This window comes from Corvus brachyrhynchos, unplaced genomic scaffold, assembly GCF_000691975.1.
Source record: "Corvus brachyrhynchos isolate BGI_N302 unplaced genomic scaffold, ASM69197v1 scaffold152, whole genome shotgun sequence".
Taxonomy (NCBI): Eukaryota; Metazoa; Chordata; class Aves; order Passeriformes; family Corvidae; genus Corvus; species Corvus brachyrhynchos.
In genome coordinates this window covers 4,942,358-4,958,738 of record NW_008237447.1, presented here as the reverse complement: position 1 = coordinate 4,958,738, position 16,381 = coordinate 4,942,358, and the positions used below count along the sequence as shown (strand labels likewise).

The window sequence follows — 16,381 nt, the reverse complement described above, 5'->3', positions numbered from 1 at the left end:
AGAAAGGAGTTCTGTTTCCGACAGGAAAATATCTTTCTAAATGTAGCTTGAAAAAAAACTATAACATCTATAGAAAAAAAGTGATTCTTTGTATTGATTTCCTTAACAGCAAATCAGGTGAGAAAGGGAAGAACCAGTACCTTGTATATACTTAATCTATGAGCAATTTGCCTTAAAAATTTCTGAGCTATGTTAAAATAGGCAATTCTTTCATACACAAGCTTAACTTCCATTTAATTTAATGCCACTTCTCCTAGCTGCTATAATTGGGAAAATCAGGAATAGAATAACTTGAGAGACTGCAGTTGTCACATTAATTGTTGCCAGTTTCTCCCCTAAAGAGACACAAGAATTTTAGTTTAACGAGGAATTTTTGTTTGATTGGTCTTTTATTTTTTAGATCCAATTTATGTAGCACCAACATGTATACAACTAAAATAGCAGATTACTACATCACCTGCTAGATTGTTCACTTCAGTTCTTTTCTCCCATTTTGACTGACCTAGAAAATGAAAAAAAATGGAGTCCCTCTTTAAATACATGATGGAAAAATACAATGATACACACTTGTTTCTTCTTTACAGAAAGGGTTGTATATATCTCAGGCCTTGTAAATGCATTTGTATACAGCCCCAACTACATTTATTAAAAGAAAAAAGAAAATCACATGCAGTATTTTTCGAGCCTAACCATGACACGAGCACCAAATATACAGTATATTTCAGCAATTTAATATTAAGAAATTACTCATCTTCCAGCCTTATGCTTCAGGTAGCATTTTGACAGAAGAAGCTACCAGAAAAAGAGTTATGACAGGCTTGTTCTGTTATCAAATAACTTATTCTGAAAATGCCATTAAGTTTAATAGGAGGCAGCAACTTTTCTACCAGATGGACTGGAATATTAGATGGAAATCTGCCCCATTTTGTTAACCACAGAATGAACATTTCCTGAAGCACCATTGTACATAATTTCTGATAAAAGGTTACAATAGCAGGCTAAAGTCTGCTTCTATTTGTGGCGCCACCTTTACCTCTAAAAAGTTAGAATCAAAAAGATTAATTCTTTAACTCTGATTCGATTTATAAATGGTCTTACCTGTTCTTTCTTCTCAGCAACTTACGCTACAAATATGAAACTGCAAATGTCTCATTCTTAAAGTACTTCAGGTGCTGTGAAGTAATGAAATCACTGCGTTACTCAGGATTCACAATGCAGATCTTTTAAAATCTGCTTATCAACAAACACTTATTTAAGGGGTGTGAAGGAAACAATTTTTAGTGAGACAGTATTGAAAAAAGATTAAAATTTTATAGTAATATTTGTAGTAATTTTCATAGAGACCTTAGGAGCGTATATTACATTCCTCCTATGTTTCATCATAAAATAATACTTTACATAGTTCTTTTCTTGCAATAGTTCCCAAAATAACACAAATGACCCTCTCTTCATATGACCCAACAAAATGCAGGTCAAATTATTACATCAACATTTAACAAAATACATTATTTTAAAAATAAAAAAATCTATACTCACATAATTCTTATTGACTCACACGTAGTAGTATGTAACATATTATGAAACTCAAACATGACTGATTGCTTACATATCTCTGAAGACAAAGCAGATGTTTAGCTGTGGTAAATTATTCCTGTAAGTCTTGATAACCTTCCATCTACTTTCATGGGTAATGCATCAGCCCTTAAAAGAGTGAAAAGAGAAAAATTGATGGATCCCACAACAACAACTGTGAGGTTAGGTGAGATTATTTCCGCTGAACATACTTATAATGAGCAGTGGTCCTTTAATCCTTTCCCTCTCTGCAAAAAAAGAAAACAAACAGGTTTTTTTGTTGTTGTTGTTGTTTTTTACTTTAACAATAGGTTTACAGTGTTATTTAAACCAGTGTTTAATTGTCAAATTGTTATCATGATCACAAAAAATGTTCAATATTGTGGCTTTAGGCCACTTACTGGATTTACAATGGAGAGTGGTCCTGAAGGATGGACACATCTGTAGAGAACAAGTGTAAGGGATACAGATCTTTGAGTAAAAATGTTTGTTTGTAAGGATGTAATTCCTTGTTTTTCTATTTACATAATAATTTATTTTCTGTCAGAAATTTATGAATTCTTTTCACTGAGTTAATCTTCACGTAGATGTGCTGTCTGATAACACTTCCAGCTAGGGGAACTTTTTCCTTTGCTCTTTTTAGTGTAGTGTTTAATAAGAGAAATAACACTTTAGTTGGTTTATTTGGGCTTTAAAATATATTTCTAAAAGTAAACCTTCCTTCCAGTTTTATAGCTATTATTTGCACCATGCACGTGTTGAACCCAAACCCTCTGTTTCTGGGAGGTTTCCACTTGTAATGAGGTATTTTCATTGCCTCTTAAGTCCCTACAAACAATAATAAAGTTAAGTAATTTACTAAAGATTCAAGATCTGATAGCCAGTGGTCCATGTTATTTGCTTTAATTAAAATTTCTGACAATGTTTATTGGAGAAATATATTGTTAAAGCAAGGGAAAAAAACATTTGTGGAACAGTGACCCAGCTTGAAAAATCACATTATAAGACCCTCCTGACACTGTAGGAGGGTAAATATGCAAGTGGCAGTGATTTACTAGTGTTTGTCTTTCAGCTGGGAAATTAAACAATGTTACTGGATTTCTTCTTTCTTAAGTATTCTGTTTAGTGGTAGGAGAACAGCAGTTTAAAATGATTTTTCTGCATCCCCTACCCAGTAGTCTTTAAATGTGGGGGTTCATTTCAATGTAATCAAATGTAGAGCTTTAAAAAAAAAAAATCAGGCACTTTAGAAATGACAAACACGAAAGGCAACAGGCCAGTGAGACACTCATCCTGAGGGGGTACAGCACCATCCATATAAATCACTTACATGATTTCCAGGGCAGAACAAGAAATTTGCAGCTGAAGTCATTGTCCCTGATCCTGGCCAAGAATTATCATCTTCTCACTCAAAGATACCAACCACTCCTAAGCAACTACTCAGTCACTTGTACTGATGCTTCCAAAATAATTTCCATCAAAATTATTGAAGTTAAGTTTAAATACATTATATTTGCAAACCCTAAAGCATTTTGCTTGGCCTTGGCCTGAAAGGGTTTCAATAAGGTTGTTAGCTGATAAAGATACTAACATCTAGAAATAAAAATGATAAGCCATGGTGGACAGGCTGCAGACTGTCTTCATTCAGCACAGAAAGATCTGGAAGGAAAATTGTGGTCAGCAATAATGTAAGACTCAATGCTGGAGAGAGAAAAGTGCTATTTAATAAGAGAGCTACATCACAAACACGAAAAGATACTCTGTGGCTAGGAGGCAGGAATATGATTTGGGCAGGCCAGATTCTGATTCAGGCTTCACATCTTTTTTTCTCATTTTGACCAGCAAAATTACACTAAATCATGATTTTTACCTTTTCATGTTGAAATTTCCTTTGGAAAAAAAAAGTGAAAAAAAACCAAAACCAAATTTTTATTGTGTCTTTTGACTAGACAGATGCTCAGGGCTTGTTTATTTTTCATTTTTTAAATTTCACAACCACAGAACAAGCATGGAACAAACACCTATAAAATAATGGAACTCACACAAAGGAATGCAAAGGATTTCCTACCTTTGGCTCTCTATTGCTACTGTAGACCATACTAACTCTTGGGATCTGTCTTATTTATGAAAGAAGATCTTCAAAACCAATAAAAGTTTTATCAAAATTACCTTTGTATCAGAGATTTACACTGTGTTCTTCACACAGCTTTTAATCAGCTAGATATTAAGCCTAAAATATTATAAGTCTTTATGGAAAATTTCTCAAGCATTTTTCACTATCTTCAAGTAAATATATAATGAAAAGTGTTCATACCATTCATTCAAGAATAATTTACGTGAGATTTACAAAACATGCAGTTATGAATGAACATTTTTATCAAAGGATCAAATGATGTCATGCTGAGCAGAATCTGGAGCTGGGGGAGTACTAGTTTTGCACTATAAGATGGATGCAAAGGAAAAAATGTCATATATAAGTGAGAGGAACTATTATTTTTCTGTATCACCGTTTTGTATTTTTTTGTCCCTTTTTCTGACAAGCTGCAAGTTCCCCTCACTGGCATGAGGTGCACAGATTTTTACTAGGATGTTCAAGACTTAGAAAGGACAGAGTGGCAGGACCTGGGAAACAAAACAGGCCAGGAAAGGTATTTTGCAACAGAAAACCTAAAGGATACTTAAAAGTTTGAAGATATACAGGGACATTACTGATAAGTTTATTTATATGTGTGTCTTTGGGTTCAAACAAAGGAAATTCTGTCAATTACTGTTCCTTGAAAGTTGACTTGCAGAAAATACATTCTTCAAAGTGACACAAAATCCCTGAGCAGCTCAAACTGAGTCACTGCAGCAGTCCCAGGGAAAGAACCCTCAGAATTTACAGGTGTGAAGTCCTGAGACTAAGCCCACAGGATAGTATGCATTAAGCCCAAAAAGTCCTAGAAGGGCACTTTCAGAGGCCTACAAAACAAAAGTTCATCTTGTTTCAGGTTTACCTGATGACTTAAGTGTTATTTATCAGGGCATTGCCCAAACACAAGTGCCAAGGTAAATAAAGTGTTCTCACTGACTTCTGCTGAAGTCTGTAGGAATTGTGGGTATCCAAGCCTTTCCCTGCAACAAATAAAACCTAGCATCAGTCACTAAAGATCATTAGAAACCAGGTACCTATGGCAAGTCCATCTCACTAAAATTATTTTCCTGAGAAACAGTTTTACAGCAGCCAAGAAGTGAATGCAGGGCTAACTGATTGCAATGGTAACTGCCAGCAAAGTGGATTTGTTTGTAAATACACATCCCAGAGGGGCCAGTCTGTTGCTTGAGCACAGAAGATATACATGTTAACTCCTCTTTATGCTAAATCTTACACATATTATGACTGATCTTCAGTTTAAAGGTATTTGTGAAATGGTAGACACGGCACAGAGTAGCAATAATGGAATAAAATGCCTCTGCAATATTCATTTGCTGTCTACAAGAGGGGATCTATGCAGTGATTCATCTTTCCACGAGTTACGTGCAAAGATAATTTTAATTGAGAGTAGCAATAATGGAATAAAATGCCTCTGCAAATGTGCTGTCTACAAGAGGGGATCCATGCAGTGATTCATCTTTCCACGAGTTACATGCAAAGATAATTTTAATTCCCAAAGCAAAGCAAGTACATCAGAGAGGAAAGTAGCTGCTTGCAAAACAACTCTGCCCTAACAATTCTTTATAATGATGTGAAATTTCAGCGCTTAACATCATTAAGTGAGCAATTTCCCAACATGACCCTTATGGGTTTTTTATGTTCCTGTTACTGAGGAAACTACTAACTTCAGCTGTAAAGTGAGATAGTTATCTTTCATAGCTCTGAACAAATATGAATCCATAGAAGAATCACTTATAAGATACAGCAGGAAGATATGTCATCTAGATAGACTATGTTTAGTGTGAAGTGAGGAAGGGAACTTCCAAAATCAAACCTATGGCTAATCTTAGTATTTAAAACTGAGATTTGCTAAAAGAACAAACCAAACAACAACAAAAAAATCCCCTATCAAAAACACACAAAACAATTAACATTTTTTTCAAGAAATTCTTATTCCCCCAGTTTCACATGACTTCTAGTCCTTCAGAGCACCCAGGTTGATGAGCAGATCATTATTACTAATACCTGAGATCAGTATTTTTCAGCAGATTTCCTTGCACATAGGTTGATTGGAGATGTCTTAATTTTCTCAGGAGTGCAGAACGACCTCACCCTGGTTTATGACATCCCTGTGAAAACTGGGTTTCCTTTGTTAAACCTGGAAATTATTCCTTTAGCAGAAAGATGAACTGCACTACATTCAAATGGAATGCTCTGCTTATTGTATTTCACAAGAGTTTTGAAAAGTTTTCTAAGGAACAGCTAGAGAATCATATGATCCATCTTCTAATCACTTCTGACATTTGACAGAGATGTGTGGGAGAAAGGTGGGGTGGTGGAATATACTCAGATGCTGCTTTTAGGCTAAATATCATTTGAATAGTAATTACTGGTGCTTAAGGTGGAATATTAATGGCACTCAGACTATTAGGATAATGTATAACATTATGTGTTACACACAAATGCCACACAGGCTTGCAAGACCATTAGGACTTGCTGCATTAAGGGGAAACCCACTCACTCAAGAGCTTGTTCGTGACCAATTCATTCCTCTTGCCTTTGACTGTGGTCTGCTGGAGACTGAAAACATTTAAAGAGAAGCAGTGGAGAAAAACTGTGCTTGTAAAAACCATGTACTCAAGAGCTAAATAACATGCAATGTCATTTGAAAGATTCTCTTAATCTAATTTCCTCTGTTTCCATACATCAAAAGTAGATTACAATTTTAAGTTTCATGCTACAATTACTCATAGGGCTTATCTGCAAAATGAAATTCAAGAACATGACATGAACATAATGTGCTGGCAGAAGACACCGAGATGCAGCTAATCTGCCTCATATCACACTTTATGTCACTGTCCCCATTCATAAGAGGGACTGCATTTGCTGGGAGATATGTTGTGAGCACAGTCATGCTTTCTTTGCAATCCTTGACAAGATCTCCCCCACCTCAGTGTAAAGCTGTACATTAACTGTTATCTTCTCTGTTAGAAGTAGGACAACCCAAACAAAAGTCTGTCTGGAATATGTTTTTCTTTGCAGCTTTTATCAGAAAGGCATTGACATGTAAATGCACAACAAAAAAAAAATGACCTCAGGTCTTGCAGGTCCTCAAGTCCTTTGTTATCCACGAAAATAGTGTGTGAAAACCTTAGTTCAAATGGCACCAGATTAACTTGTCTTGTTTAAACACAAATACTACAAAAAGCATTATAAAGAAAGTTTACCAGATGCAATTTCACAGAAATATGAGATGAGAGCACAGACTGTGATAGCATACCTGCATTTGTACACTAAATAGGATGTAATAAAGAAGGGCAGGGACCTGAGTTTTATTATGTTTAGAAATCTTAAGTACTTTCAATTTTTTTGAGACTTTTTGTTCACTCTCTTGTTTACCAGTGCCTCCTGAAATACCTAAATCTGTGTTCTTTAAATGGTGTAATCAGAAACTTTGGAACAAAATGGAGAAAAAAAGTGTTCAAATTATCTCCTTTCCAACAATTCTAGTTTAAGGGGATACCAGCCACTGCAAGTATTCTGCTGGTGTCAAGGATATGTTCTGTTCACATCCAATCCAGGAAACATTATTTAGGATTTTACAGAAATCTACCATTACCAGAAGCTCCATTTAGAAGACAACAAGAAGCCAAACCTCATTTATGCAATGTATTCTCAACAAGCCAGCTGTCAAGTTGTATTTCTATTTCTGGTATATGTCAGTTGTGCAAGAGTTTAACAGCAGTAAAACCACAGCAGAAATAGCAAATGATAGAGATCAATCAACTTTTTAAAATTCCATGTTGTACATCTGTGCAATAAACACCAATCAACCAAAATAAACTGAGGTATTTTCGTTATATCTTGCAGTATGAGCTATTCATAGAATAAAGATATTTTCTTAAAAACATCCCAAACTAAATATTTCTATTTTTCATAATGAATATTCCACCATCAGTATCATAATTTAGAACCTCTCAATCGCCATTGCTGTCATGTAATATTTAAGTCAATAAGTTGTGTTCTTGGTATCTGGAGAAGTAAAGAAATGCTAACTGATTTCTAACTGACTTTTTTTCAAAGGAAAATTCTTGTACAGAACAGAACTGAATTTAAGTCTTACAATAGTATTCATTAGACTAATCTCGCTTATTTGGTAGGGGGTTGCTATTCTCAGGTATTGTAAAAAAATTGAGGAAGTTTTGAGGTTGGTTTAGTTTACACCAGGTTTCAGAAAATGAAATTATTAAAAAATAGATTATTACACCACATGAATACACTAATTTCCCAAGTTAACTGTATCAAACTATATATATATATTTCATTTCTTTTCATTTGCTTCCTGGTCTTCATTCTGGGTTTGCTTGTTATGCGTATTTGTTGTACTACAAGTAGGTTATGGTAAAAAATCTTACCTAATTAGAAAAATTGTACTTCTTCCCTTCAAGTAAAATGCACAACTCTTCTTGTGGCAGGAAAATGGTTAATGGTTTTTTTTAAAAACAGGGGAAAATTGTGAGATAAGCATCCAGGAAATTACCTTGCCTCTTTCAAATACAAGTATAACAACTGGTCCTCCACCAAAACTTAATTCTATGCTGCCTTCTTCAAATTAACAGTATTTACTTCATTCTTTTTTGTTCTTGGATTTTGCAACAGGACTTTAAAAGAGAATTATTGCCTTCAGGATTGTGACCTTCTCTGTCAAAGTGCCAGATCAGAGTATTTAAGTAGAAAATAGAAGACACGCAGAATTTGTTTCCCCCTTAGGATTACTGGTTATACGGGGCACACAGCAGGCGTAGATGGCATCAAAATGCACCGTTCACAGTCTTCCCAAGTGAGAATTGCTCCTGAGTGATTGGAAATATGTAACTGATTATGGCAGGAGGTTTTCTGATTTCCATTGTCTCTTCTGAGAAAAAACTCATGTCCTGTTTTTTTGACTAAGGACTACACACTCAAACTGCTTGACATAATGGTCTCTTCTATACAGACAACAATATTTTAATTGCCAGATCATTGAGGCACTTTGGTTTAGTACAGATGTGTATAATTCTTCTTCGCCAGTTCCTCAGTTATTCCCCTAAATTGCCTGTACTTTCCTGGAGTTAATTGTGCAGAGTATAATGTAAATTTGGCTGGTTTTGTCATAGCTCACCATCACTGGAAAATCTCCAGTGGCTGAAAAGTGGATTTAATGAAGCACCTGACCTTTCACTAAGTCATCTCCAGGCTTGTTAGCTCTCATGTTAATGACAGAGTTGGAATAGATACTTTGTTATGTGCCGGGGGCACATGTACACACAGCATTACATGAGAACAAAACATCGCTGAGATAATCTTATAAAGCATTCCTTAGCTTGGAACTTCCAGAACTAAAGGCAACCTTATTTGCTGTACAGATAGAAAAAGAGGTGAATTACAGTTTAATTGCTGTATTATTCTCCATTTTTACCTACAGGAGCCAAAGGCATTTACTGGTAAAAGTACTTTTATTGTATCCCCCAATTACTGTGTAGGACTAAACATGATTTTTTTCTCTTTTTTTTTTTGTGGTTTAACCTTGGTAGGCAGCTAAACATCACACAGCCACTTACCCCACAGTGAGGTGGGGAAAGAATTGGGAGGGCAAAAGTGAGAAAGTTCATGGACTGAGAGAAAACCAGTTCAACATGCAAACAAAGTAGAATAAAGAATTCATTCACTGCTTGCCATGGCCAGGAAGGTGTTCAGCCATGCCCAGCAGAGCAGGGCTCCGTCCCACATAACAGTGGCTTTTTCAATGCCTTTTCAGATCACATGCTGAGAAAAAGTTCAGTGATTTTCTGTGTCCACATCAGACTTTTCAGGATGTAGGTTGTTCTTTTTTCTATCAAAATAGGAAGCAGGTAAAAATTTACTTTCAAATACTCACTGAATTCATTAGCATGCCTGTAGTTTGGCCTCCAAAGTGTTGAAATTCTGTTGGAATTAAAGAAACACCTACGACTCATCGAATATTTAAAAACTACAAAGAGCTATGGTACATTTGTAGAAAGACTCAGGTGAGTTAACTGGAAACATATAAAAGATGCCCTTGTTTCAGTCTCTCCCTAACCCACTTTGGTTCCTGTGTCTGACTCTGTAGAAGGAAATTGTGCCTTGCTCTTAGAAAGCCCTGAGCTCTTTTGGCTCAAGTAATCTTGGCAGACTTCAGCCTGAGGCAGAGATCAGCTCAGGAAATTTGAGGAATGAACAAAGGGCTCCTATTTTACAAACCGTTAGTGAGGCAACGTTACCAGCCACACATAATTAGAAGTCTGGGGGGTTTTTTGCCTTTCTCTGTTTGATTGCTTCTCTTTTCTGTTCTGTAACATAGAGCAGCTATTATCAACAGACAGGGGATGGGATCTTTAAAACGACATTGTCTGTTTGAAAGGTCTATTAATTTCTTTTTACAAAAGCTATCAGCTTTTGGCTATTTTGTGCGGATTTTCACAGTTTTGTTTCAATTCCCTTATGTCAACCACATTAGTTGTAAAGCTAACCTTGAAAGCAAGTGATAAAAGGTAATAAAAGTCAATTAATCCAGGTAGTTAAAAACCTTCATTTAAAAGGCTTTTAGCTGCAATATTTCTATAATTTAAAGATAAAACTATTAAAATGTTTTTCCAGATTTGTTGTTTCCTGAAAGCTTACACAAATAGGGATTTACATCATAGAAAAAAATGCTTGCCTTACTTAATTGTATACTATGTTCTCTCTAAAGTAAAAATTAATTGCACAGAAATTTTAAATAGGCTCCACATAGAAATTTTGCATGTACATTATACTGAGAAAAATAATACCACACAGATAAAATATGACTATTTCTTTCCTTTGGAGTTTCAAGTATACTCACTGAGACATAAAAATTCCTGATTTAATAAGACCAAAACTAATTCGGTTCAGTTATTTTCAAAATCAGGAGAACCAAATATTCGTGTGTGACCATCCTGAACTTGCCTTGGCAAACCAAACTGTCTTTAACTGAGTGAGGGGGAAAAATTTTTAAGGAACAAACACAAGAAAATCTACTAAATTAGAAAAAAAACCCAACAAACTGAGGACTAGAATGCCAATTTTCAAAATTGTCACCCTGGTCAATATTAGTTTCAAAATTATTCCTAAAAGATCTCATTGTTAAATAGACAACCACCTATTTTTTTTTTTTTTTATTTTTAATTTGTTCATTTACATTTGGCTTTAGATGTCTTGATCATAATGAAATTACCGAAGTAAGAAAGTATTTAAAATGAATCATGGAGTTTTAAAGTTTGATTTCACAATTTCCCTTTCTAGAGGTTCAGGTAAAAGAAAAGTTAAATTCATAAATACATTGATGCTCGCATTTTGAAATAGAAAAAATGAATGGTGCTATGCTGATGAATGAGAAAATCCTGCACCAATATTTCACAATTTGTCAGGCCCTTATTGTCATTAACAAATGAAGGCTTTAGGGTATATTGTTCTTCTAAGGTAAACTCTGCATAACAGGTGGTTTTCCTCCTGATATGACTAGTATTAAAATGTCTAGTGAGCATCATGGTATTTCTCAGTCCTCCTAAACTAAATATGTCAGACATAATATGGGCAGAAGGCCCTTAAATAGAAACAACATAGGCAGCTGCATCTGAGCAGGATCCAGATCTCAGGCTCACACTTGGCTATGACACCTGCTTGCTCTGGGACTTGGGGCAACTCATCCTCATCTCATTTTCTTTCACCGTGTAATTGTTCTTGTCTACTAAAATCGTAAAAGTTCTTTGGCCCAGGCTTTCTCTTACAGCATTTCTACACTACTGAAATCAGAATGCATGTATCTGTACTGCTGTCCAGTACTGAAATGCATCTGACATCTCAGAAAATACATAACTCATTTATATAGTGTGCTGAATCACTAAATCTGAATGTAAATTACAAATTCACCACAATTATTTTTCCCAGTTGCGTGCCATCATCCTCGAAGAATGTATATGATGCATGCCCACAGTGGCTCTCCAACACAGGTTTTTATTTCAGTAGTTCTTAATGATCTTTTAAACTTGATTTATTACATAAACATGTAATATACCATTTACAGAAGTGATATATTTCCCACTAAATTTGGTTAAACTCCTTCTGAGTATAATAGAAACTGAAGGAACATGGCACCTTGTAATTATGCAGCCCTTTTCTAGCCTGAAACCTGGAATAACCTTAGCAAGTCTCTCTGATTATATTTGCTCTGCTGGGAGGGAACTAACATTGGGAAATGGAAGTTTTTGAAGTCTGTCTTATTTTTTATGATGTTGCTTGAACCAGGCATACAAAATATAAGTAATAGTAGTAATCAGATTTAAAATCAGCAAAATATAGTGTGTGTATATATATACATCCCATGAGGTTAAAACTCCACATAATTTATACATTTACTCGAAATATAAAACCAGAGAAAACGAATATCTACACACACACATAAATATAAATAAAACATACAAGTAGTAAGCAGATGATTAATTTACATTTTCCTCTCTTAACCATAGGGTTGTTCATCTCACAAATCATATTTCTGTGGGAAATGAAAGGTGCACTGCTGCCAGCATTTTGTAAGAAATAATGACACACTTTACTACTTGTAAGTGCTGACTGAGTGCTTCTGCTTTTCCTTCCCAAGGTGACTGTAACACAGATTGATGAAAGATTTGGGAGGACTGCAAAGGTTAAAGATGCAGACCTGGAGCTAGAAGGCAGCCCTGACACTGATGGAATACAATACAATGAGAGTAGCCACATTATTGTCCCATCCTCTGATAACCAGTGTAATATGAAAACTGACTAGAGGAGAAGGGAACAAATTAAATCCATTAATCAAGCATATCTGTGCTAAACAGTTGCTCTGAAGAGACAAACAAATGAAAAATTTACTGTTTGTTTCTATGCTTGCTACCAACAGAGAAAAAAATTAATTATAAGGCTGTGGCTCAACTATTAGTTAAGTTTTTTCTTGAGAAAACTATTTATTGCTTTGTCAAAGAGCAAATGAACCTCATTAGGGAGATTAGTTTCAGCTGATCATTTTGCATTAGGACAGTCTAAAAATATACCCTTTAAAGATACATTCAAGGAAATAGCTTCAAAGAAATAGAGTCCATTCTGTTGTATGAGACTTCAATCAGAAATATATGATTTGTCACTAGCTAAAAGTCAGCTTAATTTTCTTCATATTGCCCTGGTAAAGTGGTTATTCAGTTGTCTGCAGTCAGTTGTTTGTCAGGTATTCACAATGGAGTCTTTCTAGTCAAGGGGTCTCACAACTCACTCACAAAATTCCTCTCTTGAAGTGCATTATCCGAAATCTATCTAGTTCTTGAAACAACCCAAAACCCCTAAATAGGGATTGAGGGGCAGGGGGGCTTGGGGTGTGTGTATTTTTTTTACGAAAATAAAATTACACTCTGATTGAAATTCAGTTAAATTCTTCCAAAAATTTCTATTTATAAAGTGAAGGAAGATATAAGGAAGTTCTCTAATCTACAGAGCAAAGAGTACAGGCTGTTTTCATATATTGCTCTGTCTTCCTGCTGGAAACTTATGAAAGCAGTCCCTCCCTTTTGGGAAGAAGACAAGCCAGCTCTCTATGAACTGGAAGCCTTCAAGGCAAATTATTACCTGCAGAACGTCAGAGAAGTTATGCATCTACCAGCTGAAATGGGTGAGGGTTTGAAGTGCAGCATTTTTGCCAAAGTTTTTAATCTCTTTTTTCAAGAAGGAAGTTCTTCACAGTGGAAGTCTCTGGTTTGCAATGTGCTCTGCTGCAGTGCTGGGTTCCTCATGATGTAAAAGCCTCCATGGGGGAATTGAACTGAAATCATGAAGATAAAACAGCCAGATTTCACACCATAATTAGCTTGTCACTACTCAATTGACCTGATTCCCACTGGAAGTCTAGAGGCAAAGAAGCAGTTGTCAAATATCACAGCTAAGGAAGTCTGCTTCCATTGTTTTAAGGTCTCATGAGTATTAGTTTTGATGAGCAAACCTAGAGGAAGAGCTTACAAAGCTCTTGGTACATTTGAGAAATGCTTTCTTCCCTAGGGAAGTGTGTCTCATGCTGCAATAACAATCTGCTATTAGTTTTCACATTTCAACACTGATAGTGTGCATTTTCCTGCCCGGAAACTTATTTTCAAAAACCTTGAATAAAACTATGCTTTGCCTGTTCTGCTGGAACTGAACAAAAGGTTAAAATGTTACTGATGGGATGGAGAAGGAGGAGTTATAACAGCACACGGAAACACAGATATGCTGAACTCCACGGGCCTGATTTTCTTAGACCAACTAAGAATTGCTCTATCCCATTATTAGTCATCCATAGAGCAGCACAACATGGATTCTCAACTGCTGAAACCCCAATATTTAAAGACAAAATTTTGTTCAGCTATGAATGGAGTCATTTGCCAGCGATCTCCGACAAACGGTACGGCGGGCCCGGACAAGCGTTCCAGGAGCTTTTATTAGTTTATCAGTCTCACATCCAGAGTTGAGACAAAATTGGTACAGAGCTCATGCTGACACAGAGACATCCCCCTATTTCCTGGTTGCAAAGCATTCTTAAAAACCTTTTGGCCAGTAACGTGCTTCTAAATGTTACAGACATCTGTCTTAACCTATCTATAATACCACACATACCTCCATTGTACACAATAGTCACTTGTTATACCTTATATAATAACGTACAACATCCCATTATTAAGCTTAAACTTATCTCTCTAACTAAATATACTTTCTGCAACTTCAATATCCATCTAGGCCAAGCCTAAGAACTAACCATTGTCTTTTAATGTCCTTGCTGCTTATAACTGTATCTTCTTCTAATTTTCCCAGGCAAAGCTGAATTCTAAATCACTTGCTTTATTTCCTGAGGCCTGCTTCTGTTTCTCACACCTAAAATCCTTTTGACTTTTTGTGATTCCCCACAGTCATTCATGGTTCAACACCAAACTCCACCCAAAAACCAAGCACCCCTCCAAAAAAAAACCCCTCTACTAGAAGATTAAAGGACTTAATTTCAAATACAGTTTGTTTAACTATTAAAAACCATCCAGAGCAGAACAGAAAGTCTGGCCTGGAGTCCCCATTACCTTCTGACGAAGTCATTTAGCTGAGTTTCTCTCTACAGATTAAAATTCAGTAGACGTTAACCCAACAAAAGCAGCTCTAGAGATCCCTGATAGTCACTCTTGAAACTTACATTCAGTTGCAAAACTGCTTTTCATACAATAGGGGCTGATGATTCCTGGTGGTAATGTTCAATACTATCAAGATTTAACTGCAGACCTCACACTCATATTGTAGGTGTCTGTACATTGTTTTAACTCCCATTTAACTCCATTTTGGTAACAAATCCATCCAGCCTCAAGCTATTTTAGCAGGAAAGAATATATTCAATAGAAGTCTCACATGGTGTTTCAGTGCTCACCTTTCATAATGCACCTCCGTGCTAAGTGTCCAGAGGTTATCTTTAACCATATTTCTCTTTTGGGTGCATGGCAGGATAAAATCGTTGATATTATGTCCTTAGCAGGAGATGGCTGCATTAGCCTGTATTCCCCATGGTGCCGTTTGACAGATTGAAGTGTGAATGGTGATATCTGGAAGGTAATGTGTCATGGGCATAAAGGCCCATGATTCAAAACCTCCCTTGTTTTTTTTCCCACTGCTGGAGCACTTAGACATTCTTAGTAAGAATTCAAGTCATCCTTTGTGGAAACAACACTTTAAAGGTTATCCTGAAGAGCTTTCTCTTTTTATTGCAGTAAATCTTCTGTGAGTTACAGGCAACTGACTACCATAAAAAGGCAATATTTTCTGCAGTCTGTACAGCCTCTGATGATTCTGGCCCATAGCTGCATTCATGATTTTGAATGATAAAAGTAGCTTCCGCTTTCTGCATGAAGAACGTGTTGTATAGATGATGCAAATGGAGATGGCATGTAATGAAACTATCTGAAATATCTATTACTGTGAGAGAAGTTTGCAAGTCAAGGAAGGTGACTAGAGAAACATAATAATGGCAACAGTAAATATGAGTGAAACAATAATTTGGACTACTGATGCTTAGCCACAAATGATAAAAAGCATGTTTGGGTTTCCTCCTAAATGATATGGAAGTGTGTGTGTGTCTAAGTAAATGAACTAGGAAATGGATAGTGGATGCTATTATATCTATGGCATTTCATAGACCTGAATAGCAGCAAATGATGGATTCACAGAAAATGTGTAAATAAAATGGAAATAAAACTTTATTTACTCAGATGTCTTATTGAAATTGAGAGATTAATGAAGAATGAAGAACCTGCAAGCCCAGGATATTTGAATTTTTAAGAATCAAAATAAATTACATATAAATTAATAATAAATATTAATATATAATAAATTAAATATTAATAAATATTTATATTTAATAAATTAAAGGTTGCTTTAAAATGAGATTGAAAAGACAGATTTCAAATTAACTTTCCACTGACAGTACTGTTGTCTATGATGTGAATAGTTGGAGTTGGTAGACTGAAAAAGGCAAATCTTGAAACTCAGTGTATCGTTTTAGAAGGTAATTGTTTCACTTTTTTTCTGTGTCGGATGAAGTATTTTCTGTTATTTTTTACATGAAGT

The 16,381-nt window shown here is 35.6% G+C and overlaps 1 long non-coding RNA gene across 1 annotated transcript; it reads right to left on the bottom strand.

Moving 5' to 3' along the window:
• Nucleotides 1-401: 401 nt before the first annotated feature.
• On the bottom strand, nt 402-2,072 carry LOC108446036. The gene is made up of 4 exons (XR_001861141.1): nt 1,785-2,072; nt 1,607-1,701; nt 1,099-1,172; nt 402-502 (listed from the first exon to the last, which is right to left on the bottom strand). It is a non-coding gene; the product is annotated as an uncharacterized LOC108446036 (long non-coding RNA).
• Nucleotides 2,073-16,381: the final 14,309 nt, after the last annotated feature.